Here is a 9,131-nt window from a genome sequence, read left to right as displayed (position 1 = left end):
CATATTGACCAAAGTGCCCATCCTAGCAGTATGTGCTGAATCAGCAGAAACTATCTATATGCTACTGTCAAGGTTCTTGGTCCTATGTTATGTAAATCTCAGACAAGTTCCAGACAACAGCAGATCACCAAATGGCATCAATAATTTTGAGATGATGTAGTGATATTAATTGTAAAGTTTTACTGACAACTTTGAGATGACTTAGATATGTTCATGAACTAGCCAAAGTGGCACAGATAAGAATCAGTCTGCTTCTCCAAAACCCTATAAAATCAGAACTCAAAACTCTTGCCCACTAACTCTGCCCAGCCCTCTTCCAACACCATCCTGTCCATATTGCCTAATGCTCCCAATTCTAATCCATTATTACATGAGTGATACTTTTTGCTTCTCCCTTTCCCCATCCTCTTCCCTACCAGTGCTTGCCTTCTTTTATCATTCCATTTTCTGTTCCCAGGCTGTCTACCTCTATACCCCTTTTGCTATTTGTCTCTGTCTTTATGGGCTTTTTTGCCCCCATACCCTATGTGCTTAATTAAAGTGTGATTGCCACTCTATTTCCTGTTACCAGTCATAGTCTTTCTTGGCATGTCCCAAAGAACTGAGTATACCTGCCCCCGTTTCATAATTTCATAAATTAAATATCAATTCAGGTCATCAAATCCAATTATCTCATATTACAGGTGAGGAAAATGAGAAGTCAAGTGACTTGTCCAGCATGTAAAGAATTAATTGTTATTTGAGGTTTTTATGCCTCAGTGAGCACTGGCCTGGGGCTCCTCTGAAAACTGCACGGTGCTCCACCCACTGGTTGTAGCTGTTGCCAGGGCTCTGGCACCTCACGTCATCACCACTTGCCGACGCCTACACGGGCCTGGCAAAATGATCATGATTGGAAGCCTAGTGAGGGCAGTCATGTCAGAGCAGCCATCCCATTGGCTGGGGCTGTGTGGAGTGTTTCTAGGTTTGGGGGAGGAGAATTGGGCTTTCTAGGTGGAAGCAGGAAAGCAACAGGCCTGCTGCTGCGTATTTTCAGCTGATTCCTGGGTGGTGGTATTTTTTCAGGTATTATAATTTCCCTTTCCCCATTTTATTTCCTTTCCCTCAATCCTACTGATCCTGTTTGTGTATTTTTAAAAGTTCATTCTTGTTAAAATAAATCTTGTTCTGTTTTGAAGGAGGCTGCCGGTATCCTTCCTTGCCCCAATATTGCAGCGAGCCGCTTAGCTAGCACTCCCCAATTAAAAATTGGTCCCCACAAGCATTAGGTGGCATAAGTGGGATTTGAATCTGTGACTTTGATTCCAAGTATGCACACTATCCACTATACCAGATGTAACTTCTATCACTTTTGCATCTAAGACATCTTTGGAAATAATCTGTATCTCTTTTGCAGTCATTCCCTTTGAGTTACCTGTGACTTTGATTCCTCAAAGATCATGCTTTCCCAAGACTCATAGCATATTCACAAAAGAGAGTATTTGTGTTGGAAAAAAAGATGGGTCTGAGGCAGCTAGGTAGTGTAGTGGATAGAGCACCAGCCCTGGATTCAGGAGGACCTGAGGTCAAATCCGGCTTCAGACCCTTGACACTTACTAGCTGTGTGACCCTGGGCAAGTCACCTAACCCCAATTGCCTCACCAAAAAAAAAAAAAAGATGGGTCTTTGAATGAAGAAGAAATAAAGAACAATCATCAGAAATTAACATGCTGAAAACTTAAATGAAATGAATGAATATCTACAAAAACAAAATGTTGTCCAAATCAACAACACAGGAATTAAAGGACTTAAAAAACCCAATCTCAAAAAGAGAAATTGAATAAGCCAAGAGAAGAGGAAAACCAACTCCTGGTTTACAAGTGAATTCTAGCAAACATTCAAAGAACAAATAGTCCTTTTTTATATAAATTACTTTAAAAATAGAGAAAGAAGACACTAACAAATTCCTTCTATAAGTTGTGTATATAGTACTAATATTCAACTTAGGAAGGGAAAAGGGGCAAAAAAGAATGATAATCAATATAATTAATAAATATGAATGCAAATCTAGGTAAAATTAATAAAAAGGCTAAAGGAAATATAAAAATATTCATTAAGTTCAAGGGGTATTTATACCAGGAGTTCAAGAAGAATTTACCAGTAATTACCATATATTACAGTATTTGTTACCTATTATCATAATCATATTAGTTATTCCAAATCACAATTATATTACTAATGCAGAAAATGCATTTGAAAAAATACAGCTTTTACTTGTGTTAATAACACTAAAAAGTGTTATAATGAAAAGACCTTTCCTAAATTAAATTAAGAGTATGTATCTAAAACCTAGAGACAGTATTATAAATTATAGAGAAACACAAGAAGCTTTTCCAATAAGATTAGGGATGAATGCCTCTATTGTCATTTGACATTATGCCAGAAATGCTTGCTATATCATAGTTTACTTAGAAAACTCAATAGAGCCAACAAAAATTTAACTAGCCAAGAAAGTAGAACTCTCTTTTTTCTCTTTCACCTACATTTGCAATGCAAGTGGCTAACAGTGGTTTTACCATGATTGCTAGTTTAAGACACAAAGAAGCCATTTAGTTGTGTGTGTGTTTTTTTGTTTTTTTAGTGAGGCAATTGGTGTTAAGTGACTTGCCCAGGGTCACACAGCCAGTAAGTGTCAAGTGCCTGAGGAAGGATTTGAACTTAGTTCCTCCTGACTCCAGGGCTGGTGCTCTATACACTGTGTCAACCAGCTGCCCCTTCAAAGAAGCCATTTAGACAAAAACACTAGATCTCCCTGTCCTGCCCAGGCTGGAAATGCTGGGTCAACTCATGTGCCCAATACCTCTACTGAACAGCACAGGGATTTTTACTTTCTCTGTTTCTGTCCTGGGCTGGTTTAGCTCTTGTTAGACATCCCAGTGGCCCCCTGAAATTGAGGGCTCATCATATTGATGCTGAAATTAGTATGGCTACCTGATCAGCATAGCTCACTGCTACTCAGTACTGAGCTCAAGAGATCTGCCAGTCTTAGTCTCCCTGGTATTTGGGAGAATAGGTATGCACCATGATGCCCAACAATAATTTCAAGTTGTAGTCTCATGATCTGAAGACATCAGGCTTCCACTCTCTCTGAAGAGCAGTGGAAAAGGAAAAAAGGAGAATGAAAGACCATCAGTTTATGATTCAGGAGTCCTGACCAGTTTTAGCAATGTAACCCTTGTCCTGTTCATGCATGATTTGATTACATTCTCTGGGTCCTGGAGTGCTAGTGCCTGTTTTTATTAAAGGTACCCTCTTTTTTTTTATTAGTGAGGCAATTGGGGTTTAGTGACTTGCCCAGGGTCACACAGCTAGTAAGTGTTAAGTGTCTGAGGCCTGATTTGAACTCAGGTACTCCAGGGCCAGTGCTCTATCCACTGTGCCACCTAACTGCCCCCTATAGGTACCCTCTTTTGCTCTTCAAATATACTTCTTTGTGCTCCACTATCATAACTCTTGTGATTTCTTGGATTCTTTCCACACAAATCTGAAAGTAAAGCAGACTGAACCTATTAGTCAAAGTCAGATTATCTGGCACAAGGATCAGGACAAAACTCTCCAGGAGATGGGGAATGGGGAGGGAAGAGGAGGGGAAAATGCTGAGAGACTTCCACCCATAAACTGCAGGTAAGGTATCCACTTTGATCATTCTGATTTCCTTGGCCACACTAAGACAGCACTTCAGAGAGAAGGGGTGGGGGTTGGGGGGGGGAGGGGAAGGACAAGACTATTAAAGAAAATAATGTAAAATAGTAAAAAGCAAAGGGGGTTTGGTGCCACCAGATCTTAATTTATATAAAAATTTAAAAAAAATTATTGAAACTATCTAGTTCCTGGCTAAATACAGAAAAGCAGATTATTAGACTAGATTAGAAAAGCAAAATCTAGAAGCACATACACAATGGTATACAAAAGTCCCAAGAGCACATATGTAGGACAAGTGACTCAAGTAAGAGTAGGAATACTAGAAGGCAGTTTTATGGAAAACAACATCTTATATAACATACCAGAAATCCCAAATAAGATATATGATCTAAACAAAAATGAGAGAAGAATGAAATGTTATAGTTTTCCTAAATGTGGGTAAGGGAAGAATTAGAAATTAGATATTGGACAAGAATATTTATAAAAGACAACATTTACAATCTTTATATAAAAGTAAAATGCTTTTGTACAAACAATCAATGTACCTAGAACTAGAAGAACAATAGGTAGCAAAAAGTAACTTTCCATTAAAAATTTCTGATGAAAATTTTGGTAGTCCAAATCCATAGCAAATTAACACAAATCCAGAAAATTAAGATTTCTAGAAGAGTGAGTTAACAAGTGTTCAATCCTTGTTGAATGAGTTGAATGACTATGGAGAAATAGTTTTCCAGAGAAGAAAGATAAACTATTGACAAACATGAACAATTAATAATTGTTAATAATCAGAAGAATGCAAATTAAAACATATTATACTCATCATATTTGCAGTATTGGAAATTCGGTGTTGGGTGGATCCAGAGAAAAACAGGTATGCTAATTGGTGAAACTTTGAGTTGGTGGTGATGATAACAATGTGACAATGTGATGATGACAATGTGAAATTATTGACTATATGTCAAAGAGGTTAATGATAGCTAGACCATATATATAAAAATATGAATAGCAGGATTATTTGTAATATTAAAAAACTGCAAGCAAAACATTCATCAGTTGGGAAATGGCTAAACAAACTGGTATGTGAATATAATGGAATATTATTGCCTTATAAGGAATGATAAATATGTAGAATTAGGAGAAACTTTGGGAGATTTTATGAAGTAATATTGAATGAAGACAAGCCCCAAATAATTATTTATAATCACTATGTATATGTGTATGTTTATGTATATATTACTATATATGCAATGTCTGTAACAATCTCTCACTTAAATTCTCACTTCTGATATGCTGGCCTCCTTCTCCCATTGGTGGGTTTTTCCTAGAGTCCCAATTTTGAGGGAGGGGCTAGACCAACCAAGCTTCATTGCCCTCCTGGCTGGGCTAATGGTTTTCCAGACTTCTATACCATTTCTTTGGCACTGGATACTTCCTTCCTGCTTCCAGCTATCTTTTATGTGTTGTCTTCCTCCGTTAGATTATACGCTCCTTAAGGGAAAGGATTATCTCAAGTGATTATAAAATTGGAAACTGAGAAAATAATAATCATATATTTAGACAATTTTGTGTCCTTCCAGGCAATGCATATTTTCAGGATTTAAAAAAATGTTTAATCAGAAGCATACATTGTACTAAAACAAATTACATCAATGAAATGGTATAAAGGGAACATGCTAAGTTGTGTTGTTTTGTCGATGTAGGTTATGTGTATCCACATGGGTCTGTCTAGATGTGACTTATAGATAAGCAAGAACATATATATATATATATGAAATATATATGAAATATATATATTATTATTTTTTTCCTCCCCATACTCTGTTCCAAGGGAAAATTTGATTCTTGCCAGGAAGGGAAGCAGGAGGTTGGGAACAGAGGCTGGCTACTCTGCTCTCTTCACAGAGAGAGGTACTGTCAGAATAGAATTATATTGATCTACTCCATATCTTTAGTCCAGGAGAAATAATTTTTAAGTTGAAAATGAACTCCTGATAACTATCCATTAAGATGATTCCAAGCTATGTAACCAAGACTTGATTCCCTTCTAACCAAATGCTAGTTCCAAAATGAACACAAATAGCAAATAGTGAATAAATTCATTTATCTAAGTCAATAGAAAAACAAATACCAAAGAAAGAATACATACGAGAATATAAATCAGGCAATAATTGAGTAAATGAGGTCTACCTTTGGGAGTGAAATAACACAACTCATCAAGAGAGAGGATCTCAGATCTAACTCATTGGGAAATTCCCTGAAGTCTCTAGTGAAGTAAACTGGGAACAAAGTGTTGGCTGTCTATGTGTTGACTTCTTCTCAGAGTCTTTCTCTCCCTTTAGAAACCTAAAGAGAATTTGGAATCCCATGTCTTCTCTCTCAAATCTGGAAATCAGAAGATTAGAATCTCTCTTCTCTTCAGTTCTCACCAACTCCACCCCTGATGCAGGTGTAGAGCACTAAGCAATCAATCTTGACTAATGAAGATAGCTTCATGTAATTTTCTCTCTGAGCAAAGGGTTACAATAGAATTAAAAGATGGGTCTTAGTGCAATGGAACATCTTGAGATTGTTAAAAAGCACTGTGTATTTCACAAATGCAGTCCTACCTCCTGTCTTGGTCCTTTTCACTTCTAGGTTCAAATTGTCCATGTGTAGCTCCTGACTCAAGTATATGTACTGATGTCTCAATTCAATGGACCGGTCTTCCAACCCCATGCCACAGTCATGAATACATAAGATGAAGAGTCATTACCCACTGGAGAAGTAGCCAAGGCATATAAACAAATGGTTTTCAAAGGAAAAATCACAAACCATTAACAAACATCTGACCACAAAGTCAGTAATAAGAGACATGTAAATTGAGTCTGAGGTTTCTCTTTATTATATGCAGCAAACTGGCAAAGATGGCAAAAGATTGAAATAGTGTTACATGGGCTACAGAAAGACAAGTGCATGAATATAACTGAATTGGTCAAGACATTCTGGAAAATTATTTGGAATTATGCTCAGAAAGTGACCAAAATGTCTATACTGTTTGGTCCAGAGATTTCATTTTAGGGATGTGCTTTGGGCAGAGGCATAAAGAAAATGGACCATATGCATCAAAATATTTATAGTAATGCTGTTTGTGGTAAGGAAAACTGAAAACAAAATAGAATGGCTAAAAATAACAAAATGGAATATCATTATACCATAAGGAAAGATGAATATGAAAATTAGAGAAGTGTGGAAAGACATGCAAAATGATACATAATGAAGTAAGCAGAGTCAGGAAGACAGCACCCACAATGACTGCAACCATGAAAATGGGGAAAAGAAATATGTAAAAAGAAATAAAAACTGAACACTGTGGAATCAATGATTAAGAAAGTTGGCATAAACTGTCAGACTTGATTGATCTATTGGTTTCTATACACTACTTTTTCTCTTAAAAAATTCTCTCAAGGAACAACTATGGAAAGAGAGGGCATATTTAGAAATGAAAGATATAAAAACAAAATATATTGGGGTGCAGTGGATAGAGCACAGGCCTTGAAGTCAGGAGGACCTGAGTTCAAATCCAGCTTCAGACACTTGACACTTACTAGCTGTGTGACCCTGGGCAAGTCACTTAACCCCAATTGCCTCACCACTACTACCACCACCACCACCAAAACAAAACAACAAAACAATAAAAAACCCCAAAATATACCAATAAAATATTTTAAAAATAAACATACCATGATTTGGGAAGAGTACTAACAACTGGTTGAAGAAGCAAATGTCTATTCAAGAAGGTGGCTCTCAAGCTGAACCTTAAGGGGAGCACCTAATTTAAACTATCAATATTAGTGCTTTTAATAGATAATAGAAAGGAAAAGAATTTTTAAAAACCAAACAAACCTTGTTTCACTATGTAAAAGTAATATTAGTACTATTAAGAGGAACTACTTACCATTTATGTCTACTTATATATAGTTTAGTCATTAGTATGTCATTAAATATAGAATCTTAGAATTTTAAAGGTTTCAATAGGCATTTATTAAATTCTTACTATGTTCCAGGCACTGTGTTGTGTTGGGAATACAAATACAAGCAGAGAGAAAGTCAGTTCCTGACTTGAAGGAGCTCATATTCTAATTGAGGAAGATGACACCTGGAAAGGATGTCTTCAAAACGTGAGGGTCTTGGACAACCCATCCAGTCATAGGGAGAGGCAGCAGGGGCAAAGGGTACTTCTAATATATGAAATCCCGGGGTTAAGTGAGTTTCTAGGGTGAAGTGGTTTCTATGGCATGGTAGAGAAAGCTGCTATAGTGTGGAGTACAACCTGGAGAGGTAAAAGGGATCTAATAGGTCACCTAGTGTAATTCCGTTAATGTTCCAGGAGTAGAGGGCAAAAGAAAGACCTAAGATGGAAGCTTTCACTAGTGGTTGTAAGATCCAGGGATGTAGATTTTGTTACCATGTAATGCAGTACTTAAAAAAAAAAAAGCTTTAGGGATCATCTGACATTGTATCCCCCAAACCTATGCATAGTGCCTGGTAAATGCTATTCATAGATGCCTCTTAATTGAAAAAAAAAAGTTTTATTGATGTCTTTTGTATTCTTATCTGAATCATTCTCAGAGACATCTCCCCTCTCCAGACCTCTAAATGAGTACCCCTTTGTAACAAAGAAAAATAAGTTGGCAAGACCAATGGATATTGTGACCTCATCTGACAGCATATGTAACACCCCACACCTGTTGACCCCTACCTCTTTATTGAAAGGATTATCCATGTGAGGAGGTAAAGAAGGAGATAGTAACAAAAGGAAGGGAGAAGAGGAAGCTCATGGTGAAAAGCCTCAATTTTTTTTCTGTAAAATATAAGCAAAGTTTTCCGCTGAGAGGGTGGGGGGAGATAGAGCTCTAGGAAGTTTGAGGAGGGATGAAAAGGTTAAGTTACTGTGGATAGTGGGATAGTGAGTTGATAAAGGAAGTATAGTAAGATTACATAGCAGCAGTGAGGGTTCAGTTGAGGTTATGTAACAAATATTTAGTGAATCCAGTCAGAAAGAACAGTTACATGATTTTCTCCATCTTCATTAAGCAGTACTTGTTTAGGAGCAAAGGCAACCAATGGTGGGAGTGATCTAGAGCTGAGGCTTAACTGGGTTTAATCAGTGATGTGATTCAAGAGAGGAGAACAGTATAGACTTGAATTGATTCATCAAGGAGTCAAGAAGGGGAGAACAGGAGAGAGTGGCTAGTGCAGGAGAGATAACCTGAGAGAATATTGAGGGATCAAAGGACTGGAGGTTATGGTGAGGATGAAAAGTAGGGTTTTGTAAGAGAAGGTAGAGGGAGAAGTGAAAAACCAATAAATTATGATTATATAAGTAGATTTCAGAATTCTTGAACATAGAGGGTGGTGCATTTGCTGGTGATGACAAGAGCAAGAGTTGCCTGTCTCTGTGTGTGGCTGAG

This window comes from Dromiciops gliroides, chromosome 3 (assembly GCF_019393635.1).
Source record: "Dromiciops gliroides isolate mDroGli1 chromosome 3, mDroGli1.pri, whole genome shotgun sequence".
Taxonomy (NCBI): domain Eukaryota; kingdom Metazoa; phylum Chordata; class Mammalia; order Microbiotheria; family Microbiotheriidae; genus Dromiciops; species Dromiciops gliroides.
This window is presented reverse-complemented; position numbering follows the sequence as displayed.